A 16,782-nucleotide genomic window follows, 5' to 3' on the forward strand; every position below is an offset into this window, starting at 1 on the left:
CCCCCTACCAAAAACCTTAAATTTCAAAGATTCCAGCTATTCTCAATCCTTAACATAGTAATAATACTCAAAAAAAGTAGTTTGCATGCATTAAACATGCTGGAAAAGATATTTGGAAGAAAGAAAACTGTCCATGGTATTGTGACCCCCTACCATGGTATATTGAACCCCCAACTATAGACCTTGAATTTCAAAAATCCAAGCTATGTTAACTCCTTAACATAGTTATAATACTCCAATAAGTAGTTTGTATGTATTTAACTTGCTGGAAAAGATATTTTGAAAACTTTACTTAGCCATGGTATTTTGACGCCCCTGCGGTATACCCTTTACTTAAGACCTGTCATAATTTTTTTTATAGCTATTCTAACTATTTAACATAGTAATTATACTCCAATACATTGTTTGTATGTCTTTTACTTTAAATGCTTGAATAGAAATTTTGAAAATTTTACTTTGCCATGGTATTTTCACCCCCCTACCATGATATATTGAACCCCTTATTATAGAGTTTGAATTTCAAAAATTCTAGCTATTCTAACTCCTTAACATAGTCATCATTCTCCAATAAATAGTTTTTATGTATTTTGTTTGCTTGAAAATATATTTTGAAAATTTTACCTTGCCATGTTATTTGACCACCCTACCATGGTATATTGAACCCCCTACTATGGACCTTTGATTTAAAAAATTCTAGCTATTTTAACTCCTTAACATAGTTATCATTCTCCTATAAGTTGTTTGTATGTATTTTGCTTGCTTGAAAAGATATTTGAGAGATTTTTAATATTTAATTAGCTTTTATATAATGTCAAATGTTTTAATAATCATCTAGAAATAAAAATACAGGGGGGTTCAATTTACCATAGCGGTATTTTGACCCCGGAGTCATTTTACCATTGGGGTTCAAATTACTATATGACACCGGGGTCATTATACCGCATGGTATTTTGACCCCGGGGTAATTTTTAACATATGGTATTGTTAACCCCCCCCTGCGGTATATTGAACCCCCCTGTTTTTGATAAATAGTTTTGCAGATAATCTAATTTACAATTTATTGGCTTTCATTTTTTTTTAATTTGAGGTTATAAGTAGGGGGTTCAATATACCGCAGGGGGTCAAAATTCCATGGCAAAGTAAAATTTTCAAATATCTTTTCCAGCAAGTTTAATACATACAAACTACTTATTGGAGTACTATAACTATGTTAAGGAGTTATAATAGGTAGATTTCCTTTAAATGAGAGGTCTTAAGTAGGGGTTTCAATATACCACAGGGGGTCAAAATACCATGGCAAATTTTTTTTCTTCAAAATATCTTTTCCTGCAGTATATTGAACCCTCTACTCTAGGCCTTTAATTTCAGAAATTCTGTCAATTCTAATTCTTTTATGTAATTAGAATACACCAATAAGTAGTTTGTATGTATTAAACTTGCTGGAAAAGATATTTTGAAAATTTTACTTTGCCATGGTATTTTGACCCCCCCCCCCCCTTGAGGTATAGTGAACCCCCTTTTCTAGACCTATGATTAAAAAAATTCTGGCAATTCTAATTCTTTTATGTAGTGAGAATATACCAATAATTAGTTTGTATGTATTTAACTTGCTGGAAAAGATATTTTTAAAATTTTACTTTGCCATGATATTTTGACCCCTCACCCTTTTTTACCATGGAAAATCAAAACTACCCTTATTTATATATATACATATGTTTGAATTACAAATCATTAACGCATTCAAGCTACGTATGGTCTAGTTATAATGTGTCAATAAGTATTTTGAATGACATTTTGTTGGTAAAGACTTCGGAGCACTTATACCAAGCTAAGATATTTCTTTTAATCAAGCATGGAAAATGTACCTTCCCTTCTTGTTTGAATGATTTTTTAATCTATGATAAGCTTTAGAATAATGTATAATGTTCAAATAATCATCTAAAATGAAAAAAACATGGGGGTTCAATATACCATAGGGGGTCAATTTTCCATACAGGGGGGGTTCAATTTACCATAGCGTTATTTTGACCCCGGGGTCAATTTACCATGGGGTTCAAAATACCATATGACACCGGCATCATAAAAGTGTCAAACATTTAGAAGTAACAGTGAAAACTGACCAACTCGCAGATGGCCAAAGAGTATTATTCGCCTTTTTGACGTTTCTCATTAAGGTAGATCCAGAAAAAGCGCTTCGATCGCATGCAACCTTGACGTTTCGTTTTCTTTGTTATCAATTGCATTGCTTTTTATGATTGAACTCTAAATTTATGGTGTCGCAATGAACGTTGTGCTAGGCGTGCTTCAACTAGTCCCTAGACAAATAAGTGTACTGGTTCAGTGATGGGTCAGTGATAACAGACGTCCTACTTAACTCCGAAATATAACAATGAACTAAAATAAAAATCATACAATACAAAAAAGGCCAGAGGGAAAAATCTGGATTCAGAATATTTTTTTTGTCCTGTGCTTGCGAAGTATATTTTTTGTCTTCAAATTGGGGATCAGAATATTTTTATGTAGCATTATTGAAGCCCCTCGTGGTAGTATCCAAGTAAAAAAGAAGTGACACCTTAGTGACAATATTTGTTTATCAGATTCCCTAAAAGATTACCATTTATCGCTGTTCTCGGGGAATGTTTCGCCATCTACCATATTCAATCGGCAGTTTATGGTTCATTGTCCTAAACCGCGACATTGATATTACATCTTTATCATCAAGTACGTAAAGGTAGTGTTCGAAATTGTGTGATGTCTTGTACAGGCGATAATTCAGGGCTTTAGGCGAATCGTTTACCTTTCCTGACCATGACTGTGTAAACTGATCTTATAGTCTTTGTTTAATTATCGATTTAATGTTAGGTGATGTGTTTTGGAATGACCATCAGTAAGAGAATCCACAATTGTCTAGAATACTTTTCATCTTGTCTAACGATGGAAATAATTTTCAAAATGCCGACACCTACAAATTGATAGATTTGCGCTAAATGTACAGCGGCAACTATTACATGTATTACATAAGTCTTTTGTAGACGAAATTTACATCCTGTTATATATCTATGATGAGTTTATGTAGATACCTTATATAACAGTATCCTGGCTCCAAGCTACTAAAGTTTGATCTTACTCTTAATTTCAGTGTAAAAAATACATTTGAAACCTCCCACATTCCAGACTAGCACAACGTTCATTGCGACAACATAAATTCAGTGTTCCTACCGTATCAATACTTAGAACTGAAATCATTGATACAAGGCAATATATGATCGAAATGCAATCGATAAAAAAATGAAAACAAAACGTTAAAAGTTACGACCGAAGCGCTGTTCTGGATCTACCTTCTTCAGGATCACTCAAAACTGAATATTTAGGGCCAACAATTTAAAAAGAACGGAAATAGTTAATAAAAAATGTTAAAGATGAGATCGTTCAAAATGTACATTGAAGGATATATGCATCTGCCGACATGATTGTAGAAAGTAAAAAGTCGTAGAGCAAATCAGAAAAAAATGAAATCAAATGATATAATACAAAGTGTATTGAGCCATTTTATTGCTTAAAGTTCAGTAGAAGATATATAAAAAGATACTCAACCTAAACATACACTACTGCGAGTTGATCAGTTTTTACTTTTACTCCTAAAATATTGGTGCTAGGAAAACCAGCAAGTAAAATGGTCATTAAAAGAGCCGTGTGTGTTGTTTTAAAATGAATTCTCTTCTTTTGAGAAATATCTATTTTGTCATCCAATTTTTCACCGCTTACAACTGTCTGCCTGTGGTTTTATTTTAAACATTAACTTTTAAGTATCAGTACGTTTTCATTTCATTTTGTTTCGTTTCTTTCCTCTTTTTTTTCGTTTTGCAGTTTACAGGTACCCCTCGTTCGCCCCTTTCCATTTTTGATATCTTAATCAAAAATTTAAGACATCAAACTTTCAAAAAGTGAAATAATCAAAATTGCACGTTATATATTAGGTTTAGTACTTTTAAAGTTTGATCAAATTTCTAAACTATCAAATTTAAAAACTATATTTAGAATTATGATATTTTAAATATTTGGTTAAAATTTCAAAATTTCAAAACTTTTACACAATTTGGATTTTAATATTTTAAAACTTTAATCAAAATTTCAAAAATCTAAAATTTCAAAACTTTTTAAAACTTTGAATTGATAAGTGTTACACAGACCTACAAGTGTGGTAACATCGTGTTGCAATCGGATAACTCGTGGTATGGTTGTAGTGAGAACGTGATGAGCGTAGAAAGATCTTGATTAGCGTAGTGAGATCGCAGAATAACGCCTTGAGAACGTGGTATTATCGTAGCGGTGTCGTTGTAGAAGCGTAATGAGGACGTAGTAGCATCGTGAAAGCAACGAAAATTTACATTGTCATGCCGCTCATACCGCTACCTCACCACGATCGTGGTCTAGTGGGACTGGGGCTTAAGATATAGTGCTAACTTTAGACAGTTTTTGTTTAAAATGGGGGTTGCTGCTCTTGTGTTCAGTCTTGATATTTACATCGAATATTATATTAGAAGAGGTATGCACATTTGTGATGAAGATAGATATATCCTGGAGGTAATACAATTCAAAAAGGTTTTTTTCCAAATACAGCTATGATAAATCATTTATGGTATTCGAATTCCTTAATAATTCGAACAATACAAAAACACGCGATTGAATTACTTTGCTCAAACGGATGACTAGCTATAAAAATAACGTGACTAGTTTATTTACCTGTATTTTACAAAACAAAAACAAGTTACTATGGGCTAACTTTTATATAAATAGAATATTCTTTCTTCCTGCATAATTCTGTATGTAAACAATTATTCTAGTTTGTCCAAAATGTTCCAACATTAAGATTTTGTGTGGGTAATTGAATGAGGAGCATGAGGAGGTGATAATTGGAGAACATAGCAGTATGCATTTGTAATTTGGTGAAGGAAAAATGAAAAGCATGATAATGTTATTTATCGCAAGTTAATTTATATATTTTTTTACAAGACTTTTGAAAAAACTGGTTAATGATAAACAAATTTTACACGTTTACAAATCAAGAACACATGTACCACAACACATATGTTTGAGTAACGAAAAATTCTATGTCTCTTGTAGGTAGAATGTTATATTAAAAAAAAACTTGACACGTGATGTAATGGGTTCGTAACCTTTTTGTTGCAAAATAAAATGTTTGTCTTTTAAAAGTGGAAGTACATAATTCCTGTTCCGGTCGTCATATGTTTAGTAATATTAATGTCTACCTGTAAAATTTAGAATTCAACAAATACAAACTTTTGTCATTAAATAATCAAAAACTATATACACTGAATCAATCGACTGATCGATAGAGACGTCAGTTAAATTGAAATCGTTCACTTTGTCAAGTTTATTTCATTAAAACGTAGGAGGCCCAGTAAGCCTCCTTTTTTGGCCCCAAAATCTTGCAGTTATAAAATTGTTAACTTAGATATTAATAGCTATTTATTGGAAAGTATAATAATTTTGGTACAAAATATGGCCTGTTCTTTTTTTGTTGACATATTTTATGTAATAGCATCAATAATTCATGTACACTTCTCAATTCTTCACAATTTTAGAATTTGTGCTAATTTTTAGACGTTTTTTGTGTAAAACGGAAATGGTCGCACTTGTGTTCAGTTTTAATAAACGTGTTAGGAAAGTCGATACTAGTGTGTGTTGGACGGTAGATAAATACAATATGATTTGGGGGTCATCTCCAAAAGAATAAATATTCTATCGACAATTTATTTTAGAATTTACAAGACCACTGTTATATACAGATGATAAATGCTTGCTGATTAATTTTAAAGATGCAAATTTCGGATTTTAATTCCATTTCAATGCCTAAAAACATAATCATTGCATGATTGGGAAGCATATGTGTTTAATACGAAAATATTTCAAGCACACAATTCAATTATTTGTGTTGGTTCGTTCCAATGATTGATCCATAAATTCAAAACTATCCTGAATGTCTAAAACATTATATATATTGCGTGATAAAGATACACGCGAGATGTCCAACTGCGACCTTTATTCTTGAAAATAAACAGGATGCAAGATCTTCATCAAGACTATGTACTACTAAGTTTGGTAAAAGTCTTTAAACGATGTTGAGTCTAGAGTGTTATCACAAGGAAGCTATAAATGGGACAATATCCCTAATGCGCCTTGAAATCAGGAACTCAAATGTCATGTGTAAACCAAAAATCTCTGTTTAGTGATATCTATAATACTAAAATTACGAGGTCCAATTTGTCAGCCGTCATCACGTAAAAACGACGAATCACAGAATTCAACTTTATATATAACTAATATAGTACAAAGGTGTAGATTAAAAATTACACCACTCCAGGCCCTTTTGTTTTCCACGTAATTAATATTGCCAATAATTAAGAAGTTCCGGGTCGAGTCCGCTACCGATACCAATAGTATATTCACCTGTTACCTATTACCTTATCTGTACGTTCCGCATCTGACAGGCGCACCACCAAACGTTGTATTCAGGATTAATATGCTATATACACGGGTCATAACCACAGGGTTGACACTACTAAATTGTCAAATTGTTACCTATTGTAGTATTTTAATCAGTAAGACTTTCTAAGATAACAATACGAATACTAAAAATCTGGACTAAAAATAAGGCGTATAGGTACAGTTTTCAATTTGTTAGTGGGCATGACGTAAAACAGCGACGCAAAGAATTCAACTTTATTTATAACTTATATAGGACAATGCTGTTGATTAAAAAATACTCCATTCCAGGACCTTTTGATTTCCAAATAATTAATATTATTGTTTCAGTTCGACGGGTTCAAACAGAAAGACTTGAAAGCAGAGAAAAACTGTGTATCTTATAATCGGCATGACTTTATCAGATGACAATACTAATACTAAAATAAGGCTTGCGCATAGTTATATACTTTAATTCAGTCTCGGACCCGTGATATCACGGGTGTGTTCTAGTTTAATATATTTTTATGATAAACAAGTGACTGAGCTTAACCATGTTAACCATTGGTGTTAATTTAGAAAGTAGGGGAACACAGAATAAATGTGTAAAAACTATGGCGCTATTAAATGTGTTCAAAGTATTAAACTTTCAAAGTACTTAGTGTGTCAAAAATGGGATTTTTTACCATGAGGAGGCGCATCACAAAGGGATACATGTACTCAGGGTTTGCTAATTTACGAAAAAAGTAATCTCACGTCGTACCCCGAAAATTTAACCACATATGTGAAAATGTTTCAGCTTCGAAACGACCCATCATACATATCAAAGTTAACGATATGGACTGAGCAACAGAAGAAAACGTTACCATTACCGCCTATGGAGAAACTAATGCACGTATTGACCCAAATGAAGAGTTCCAAATGGTGAAGTTGAAATCATCCCTTCGTAAATTTTACGGACATCATCACAAGTTGGTTGGCCTTTTTAGATGATATTGGATATGTTCAAAATCCAGTTACCTTTTCACGAATGTGACCTACCGGTTGTTGTTTTACACGATGGCAATGGGGTCACGACAGGTCGATTTAATTACATTCATTTAAGCCAGTTATAGATTGAATCTAGCTAAGGCTAACGTTTTTTTTCTCTGTTTTTTTTTTACGTCTTTCAGACTTTTTATTTCTAAAATCAAAATCATTAGAAAAGATATCATCTTTAGAAAGACCCTTGATTATGATATATAATATATACTAAAAAAATAGATTATTCACACGATTGATATAAATTGAACTAAAAAAGAATTTATTAAACATTTCCTGGTTCCTGAAAAAAATGTATTTCAGCAGTATCAAAAACGCCAATACAGGTAACAAAAAAAATAAGCATTTGTTTATTTAGAAATGGTCCCCAAATCATTTGGTATTCACTTGCCATTCAACACGAGCGCAAACAGTTGTATCCACTTTCCGAACACGTCTTATAGTTACATATATATTATATTTGATGATAATACATAACACATATACAGATTGAGAATAACACGAATCATTTCCAGTTTAGACAAAAATCAACTGAGATTGACGTTTTTTTTTTACATATTTGAAAGACTTTTCATATTTTTAAAAGTATTGAAAGACTACATCAGCTCAGATCTTTTACAAAACCTAATTTAATCGACTGAAGTAAAACCTTTAGTGTTTGAATAATGTCAAAAATTCGGTCATCTCATATTGTCCTTCACTACGTTCGTCCGAATATAAAGTAATTATATTTTATGGCCTTAACAAAGAACAAAGGATCTGATGTAGGTGTGCTGCTTGTATAACCTTCAATTCTGTATCGTGTGTATCACATACAAACGTAATAAGAATAGTCATCATAATTAAACATGAAAATCTACAATAAATAGTCCGTGAATACACGTGTCTGTTCTGTAGGCTATACATTCTATAGCGAAGTCGATGGTTGGAAAGATTAGCAAAATTATGGTCACATGTCATGAATATTCATGAACGGACAACGAACTAGAGTAAGAAAGTATTTATAGCTTCCCTTACTACGTTCGTCCGTACATGGTAAAAAAATAAAAACGAAATAAATACAAAATGTTAAAAAAGTCCTCCACTGAACTTTATTGTTTTCAAAAGTGCCACGAGCAATGGCTGACTTCCACGATGTCTGTTGGTCCACTTTCAACAGATTCAGCTGTAAATCTACAATAAATAACCAATCATAAGTAAACTGAAAAAGACTTGATTAGACAAATTTCTCAAAACATTTACCTATTTTCACAACAGGCAATTCATAAAATAAGTCTTCAAATCTTGAATCAGAATGCCATCTTGACAAAATATCTGCTGTTCTGTTTTCAACTCCAGGAAAATGAACAGCCTTAATTTCAAAATTATACTTTGCAGCATAAAACAAAATTTCTTTTAAACAACATTGCATAATGCATCTCTAGTACAACCAAAATTCAAAACCATCACAGTAGATTGATTATCACATCTCACTAAAATCTTTCAATTTACAAAATGTACACTCCATACTTTAACACAAATCATCAAAGCAATCAATTCAAATTGATGTATATGCAAATTCAACCCATCAAAAAGGAAGGAAATTGAACATGAAAAAACTCTCTTTTTTCAAGAAACCAACCTCCAGATCCACTCCAAGTAGCATCCGTCTCCAATATTTCATCTGGCTGAAACCAATCCTCTAAAGCCATCATATAAACACCATTGTAAGACTTTAAAAAATGATACCACCATAATAAATCTTTCCTTATATACAAAGAAAAAATATGGTCACATTTGTCATCTGGTAAACTACCAAGCCAAGTAAGCAACCTAGAAATAAAAAGCCTGCCTTGTCTTAGTTAGATACAAAAAGTAATTTACCTAACAATGACTGTAACTGTTTAACTGTAACAACCAGTAAATTTAACCAAGTCTTTACTAACAATAAAATCTCTTCCTCTCTCTCAGTTGTTACTGAAATTGTAAGCTCCGAAGTGTCAAATTTCACTCCTAAAAATGTCATAACTGTACTTGGAGAGCTAGCCTTCTCCACTGATTCTTCAAGACCACAACTGTCTAAAAGTCTACCTAATAAATCAAACACAATATGTGCATATTCTGATTTTTCTGCTCCAGCAAAATCATCTAAATAATTTAATAATAAATGTCCAGACTGATTCATCATGTAAACTACAGATGAAGTCACTCTCTGGCAAATATGAGCTGAGTCCCATACTTAAAACTCTGTCTACAAAAATGTGATTTTTCCAATGAAATCCAACAAAATTAATATCTCCAGGATGAATTGGAATTTGGCGATAAGCCCGCTTCAAGTTCCTCTTAAAAATACCACAATTTCTACCTTTTAACTTAATAAGATTAACAAAATGATCTACATACAGTTGGATAAGTCAAATTAACTGACTTCTCCAAATAAATATCTTTATCAATACCTGCATTAATACAATTTTCAGAAGGAAAACCTAAATCCAGGATTACCCTTCTTTCACCTGGTGTACTCTTTGGAACTGAATTTATATAAAAGGGTTCATTTTTAAAGGCCCAATAACAGCTTTATATTCTAACTCCTTTTTCAAATACTTCAAAATGAAATCTGGAAAATCTCTAGCCCCGCTATGATAACGAGGCGTTTTGATATCTACTATGTCACCTGCTGTATAACCAATGGGAAAACCAAATTCTAATAAGTCACACAAAATGTGATCATTATAATCAACTAACATAGATCTAAAAAAATCTATTTTTAACTTTGAAAAATCTGGTATTCTACAACCTTGATAATTTGGTAAACCTGATAATTTAATTTATCTCTGAATATCCACAAAATACTGTAAATCTAAAGAATTAACATTCAAATCACAAATTAAACACTTTTTGTGTTTATGAGAAAATGCATCCATTTTTAAATTCAAAGCTGATTGAACAGGTAAATATTTATTTACCACCCTTTTACTAGAAATTCTATAATTGTCATAATTAACTGTAAAAGTATCTATTTTAGAAATCTCCATTGATTTCACCTTTATCAATCAGCATTTTGTCCTTATTTGAATCTAAAAGTAACAATTCAGGATAAAAAGTCTCTATCACTTTTGAATTTAAATTCCCAATGCTATTAACAGCTTTGTCTAACTCTAGTCACGGCATATGAGAACAAGCCGATGAACTCTCTGGATGTTTCATTTTAGCCTTATCCTCCCGTAAACATGTGGCACAAATATGTTGTACAAATCTTTTTTTGCCCGCAATATCCAAATTATGTCAATCCTTCTAAATATTACATTTATTTCTCTGATACAAAGGACAATACCAAACTTTTCTATCAAAATTCTTTTCAGAAGATTTATCTGAATATTTACTAGCTGTTTTATTCAACACTATCTTTCCGATTAACATTCTAACATCTAACAAAGAAGTATCATCTGACCATACATTCTCACCTTTTTCAATTAACTTTACTCATGCTGCATAAAAATTTAACAGTACAGACCATTCAAATTCACTGCATAATAGCAAATTTTGTTCAATAATGATAATCTATCCTCTCTTTCTTTTTTACTTATTTTACAATGCCTTATAATTTCTAGTTCTCAAGCACAAAACTGACTCATAGTTACAATGTAGCTGTCTAAACTCAACAGCCTTTGTATTTGTAAACTCATATTTAAGCTCAGATTGAGGCCAGTTCATCTTAATTTTAACTTTATCATGAGGTCTATCTTTGATTCCTGGTCTGACCTTCTTTTTCTTATGCTTATTTTTCTTTTTATGTGTAGTTTCACTATCAGAGTCAGAACTAGACAAAAAATTGGGCTGTGACACACTACCCGTACTACTATCAGAACTTCAACTACTACTTATAGAAGAATCAAACTCTGAGTAAGACTCTGAGTAGGACTCTGTGACTAGCATTTGCTTCATATATTTATCAACAATTTTCTTAGTCTTTGTATCTTTTCTCAAATTTTTAATACTTAAATTAGAAAGTTCATCACCTTTGCTATCTTTAAATGAGTCTTTATCTTTACCTTTACCTTTATCTTTATCTGTATCTTTGCTTTTACCTTTATCTTTGTCCTTTTTGGACTGTTCCACCTTCTTGCCGGATTTCTCCTTCTTCGGCTTAGAAGCCCCTTTTAACTCGAGATCCTCCAACTCCTCCAATTCCTTCATTCTCATCTCAATTTCCTGTAGTAATTCCACCTTTCTCTTCTTGTTCTTCATTACTTACTCCTTCTGCTTAACTTCCTTGAGTTTGCTGACCAATTCTTTTGTTTCCTCATCGGTGTCCGACTCCTCCGAATCCATATAAATAGAAAGACGTTCTTTCAGGTCTTCAAAATCCAACTTTGACATACTGTCAGATCCACCCGCCGCACCGTGTACAAGCTCGTCACCAACCTCTGATTCTGCGGTAACTGCATCGAACTGCATCCCCAGTTGATCGAAAACTCTGTAGTTAATACTCTTATTCACACGCCTGGGTAAAACTGCCCGAAATTCCTTGTTAACGCTGCTCATGTAAAACATTTCAAATGTCAAATAAATAATTTCAACGAAAAATTTCAAATGTCAAATAAATAATTTCAACGAAAAATTTCAAGTGTCAAATAAATAATTTCAACGATAAATTTCAAATGTCAAATAAATAATTTCAACGAAAAATTTCAAATGTCAAATAAATTTTTCAACGTTAAATTTCAAATGTACCGCGAATCCCGAAACAAAGAAATATATAAGAGCGTCCTGTATCCAGGTAACAAATTAACCAATCAAAATAAGGAATACTCGGAACAATTTCTTCCGAGTAAATGTAAACAGTGATTCACATGGTAACTATCAATTTTTATAAAATAAAAAATTACACTTTGAAATTTCAGTAATACAAACTCATAAAAAACATTCATTTTTAGTCCTATAACAGATTTCAACACGAATGAAGAATTACTAAATGCTGATCTATCATTATCCCAAAAAAAATTGATGGAGGTTCTTAAATAAACGGAATAACAGGCCGTACCTTGACCTATAATTGTTTACTTTAATTTATAAATTGTTATCTGGTTTGAGAGTTGTCTCATTGGCACTCATACAACATCTTCCAATACCTAACACAACATAATCTTACAGTGCTTTAAACTTATACAGAAGACTTTAATCTCTTCCCAAAATTTGAACATGATTTTAAAATAGAATTTTATACCGCAGTCCCACTAGGCCACGATCGCATTACGATCTGTAAAAATAATGAAAATTTTGACGATCGTAGTAGATCGTGCAGATCGCAGTAAGGTCATAGTACGGTCGTGGTGAGGTCTTGATGATCGTGACGAGCGTGGCCAACTTTGAACATGTCCAAACAATCGTGGTGCGGTCGTGGCGAAATCAGGTCGTAGTAGAAGCGTAGTGAGAGCGCAGTACGATCGTGGTAAGATCGCAAAGGTCACTAAACCATCGTAGCGAGAGCGTAGCGAAAGCGTGATTCTATTCGGAGAGACTGCGCTACGATCTCACAGCGACGTTATTACGACCTTACGACCATCACGTTCTCACCGCGACCAGACTACGCTTCCACAACGAGTATACCACGTTTACACCACGATGTTCAAGACCATAGTACGATAAAAGCACGGCCTTGTCGCCCTCATCGCGCTCTTCCTACGACCTGACTACGTTCATACAACAACATCGTTCTTACTGTCATTTTCACATAAAATATAATTATTAAATCTCTCCAGGTTTTTGTTTGTCTGTATGTAATAAGGACTTCTTGTCCATTTTCTCTAACTGCTCAACCATGCCACATTATGTATGTATGTGCCTGTAAATCAGTGATTGTAGTTTGTTAATGAGATACATATATGATTTTTTATTCATTTTTTTTAACATAAGTGAAGCCGTTAGTTTTCGCGTTTGAATTGTTTTACATTGTCATTTCGAGGCCTATGCGGAATGGGCTTTGCTCATTGTTAATGGCCGTACGATAACCTATAGTTGTTAATTTCTGTGCCATTCTGGTCTCTTGTGGAGAGTTGCATGTCTCATTGGCAAGCATACCACATCTTCTATTTTTTTTTTTTTTGTATTCACAAATCTGTACATGTGTCATCTCTACTATCGTTAACTAAAATATCGTCATTTGAGCTTGATAGACCAGGAATAGGTTGTAATACAGATTGTTTTGGTCGTTCAGACATCATTTACATTTTTGCCACGCCCACGTGTTCTAGTAGATTTTGGTGGCATGACTGTAGTGCTTCCGAGAAATCTACGTATTAATCAGAAATAGAAGGAATGGAACTGTATGATTGATATGGAACACGATTTTGATATTATTGCTGAGCTCATGTTTAGCAAAGCTTACCTGTGAAGTGTAGTATACATATGTCCTCGAATATGAATTTTTAACCATTTATCAAACTATATACTCGATCAGTCGACTTATCGATTAAAACGTCAAATAAACTGTAATTATTTGTTTTGTTAACTCCAGATTAATGAAAGAGAAGTTCCTTTAAGACCCCTTGTTGGCCTTAAAATATGGCATTGATAAAATTAGTTAACATGAAAACGTACAGCTATAATTTATTGGAATGTAAAATACTGTTGTTACATGAGTTTTGCTTATTTGTTTGAAAATTCAATGAACATATTTCAGGTACTAGCTATAGCATCAGGTATTATTAAGTACAGCTAACGTTATCTATTTCTGCTGTGGATCATTGTGAGTATTTCCGGAATTTATAGCAAACAAAAACATATACACTGTTTTTAGGAGGTTTGCAAATCTTTAATAAAGCTATGTTATTTCAACAGGTTTTTTTCAAATACAAGACCTGTTCTCTATCTCTTAGTATTTCGTGGAATTAAAAGTAAAGACAAAACAAATGGCTATTTTCCTTTAATTGATTTAAATAATTGCGAAAGTTTTGATACCGACACACTAAACAATGTATGTACCTGTGGGGTGTATAATGCAACTTTAAGGTTTTCATATAAATGCGTATTCGTTATTCCTCATTGTCTTCAAATATCATCACTGTAAGGATTTCTTTGCAACTGGGTTATCTTTACTTTTAGATATCATCGATCTGTCTTTACGAAGTTTCATGAAAAAAATAAAATAACAACAAATCCGAACTTCAAGGCGTATTCAAACGGAAAAGTTTATCTCCAATGTAAATCCACCTACATGTATGTACAAACACTTCGTTGAATATTGCGATAAAAAAAGAAACCACAGCACTATTATTTCTATTATAATGCATAACAAATCAGAATTAATACATTAAAGCTGCATTTGTAAGAAACATGTACCGTGGATTTATCATTATTTGTTGGATATCTATTTTCGTGGGTTTCGTGGGTACAGGTGATCCACGAATTCAAATGCTCAACGAATTACATATTTTCTATATGCTTTGTACGCAGAGATTGGCAAAACCACGAATTCAAATATCCTGAAATTGCAAGTTCTGCTCAAACAACGAAAATTGATACCCACGAAAATAAATGAATACACAGTATTCAGTATTTGATAAATTTAAATAGAATTTTACAATATTTCAAACTTTATCAACAATGTTGTCGAATACAAACTCGCAAGCTGATGATTTTTCCATTATTATAATGCTTCAAATTTGAATAATGTTTAAATAAAATTAATTTGAAGTTGTCACTTAATTTAACATTGAAAATGTTTGAATACATTTCATTTATATTTTACGGTTTTCTTGACGCATAATACACCGTGATCAACCATGACACCCCTCGATGTGTTATAAAATAAGGCCGTGTTCACACCAAACGTCATGTACAGTAAACATGTTTACAATTAAAACGTCGAACAAAATGAGAAAAAAAACTTTTGCTCGAAAAAAAAATCTGCCTCTGAAATATTCAGACATTAACGGGTTTTCACAAGTAGGTTGAACAAATTTGGTATTTATACTCATACAATTGCGTAGACGCAATATTTAAAAAGATATATATTAATATATCGAGTTGATGATTTTGTGAAAAATATTCATGTTTTTCTAAATTCATTCGTTTTGTTTGAATAAAACGGTCACGAGTTTGAATCAAGAGCAATGACCAAAGATACATGGTAAAATTAATTTCCTAAATAACTAGTTTTGTGTACACTTAACCCACACAAGGCCTACATTGACTATCGACTACATGTAGACAAAACATGATTTAAACAACATTTAAACATTGAGTTTTATAAAAAGGAACGTAACTGTGTTTAGTTTACGTGTGAATTATACTAAAACAACACCGAGTTTAGGTCAATGCATGTGAACACGTCCTAAGAGAAACCTGAAAACAAAAGTAGTATATATGCAATAGCACAGAACACTACTTCCTGCCTTTTTGTGTAAAAAACTCATCCAATTTGAGTATTTAAGTAGAACAGAATTTGCCAAGTATATCAAAAATTCTGATTCGAATAAGGGCTTTTTCCTTCATTCTGTTAGAAATGAGTAACGGAAAACTTGTATTAATAAATTACTCTAATATATATATGCTATCATTAATCAGCCTTCAATTTGTTTTTAGATCCGCAGAAAAAACACAGATTTTTCCTTATTGGTTTGTGTTTCTGTTGCCATACTTCCAGCGTTGTTCAACATTACATTACCAATAAAGTTTAAGGTGTGTTGCAGGTAATGAAATAAGGGGAAAGATACCAATGCTGTTATAAAAAAAAACATCTCTCGAAGATAAATCGACTACATCATGACTATAATACAAAGAAGGGAAAAAACCCAAAGAACTCTATATTGTACTTAATACAAATATAAAGATTGATCAAAAACTATCTCGAGTCATCATTTCCCGTCCTCCTACTTACAACCGTTGTGTAATGCTAGCTCATTTACATTGATGAGCGTACCTGTGTATAATAGCGCGTCATAGAATAGTGGATAGGTTTAATTATAGTACATCCTTAATTTCAGAAACCATGCTACATTCAAATAGTCCAACGTTATTCACTTAGCATGTCTGAATATGAACGTTTTGAATTGATACACGGTTGGTAAAGAAAGTTCAAACAAGACAATTTCAGAAAGAAACAAATACAGACTTTGAAAAAAAAAATAAAAGACAGATGTTGGATTCAAGCAAAGGGTAGACGAAACACTTCAAAATATTAAAATCGAATTGTTCAGAGAACAAGTGAAGGTCTTTCCAATTCAATTTTCTAAATAGTTTATAAGAAGCTACTTCCAGTTAACTGCAAGTAAC

The sequence above is a fragment of the Mytilus galloprovincialis genome, chromosome 5, assembly GCF_965363235.1.
Source record: "Mytilus galloprovincialis chromosome 5, xbMytGall1.hap1.1, whole genome shotgun sequence".
In the NCBI taxonomy this organism is placed as follows: Eukaryota; Metazoa; Mollusca; class Bivalvia; order Mytilida; family Mytilidae; genus Mytilus; species Mytilus galloprovincialis.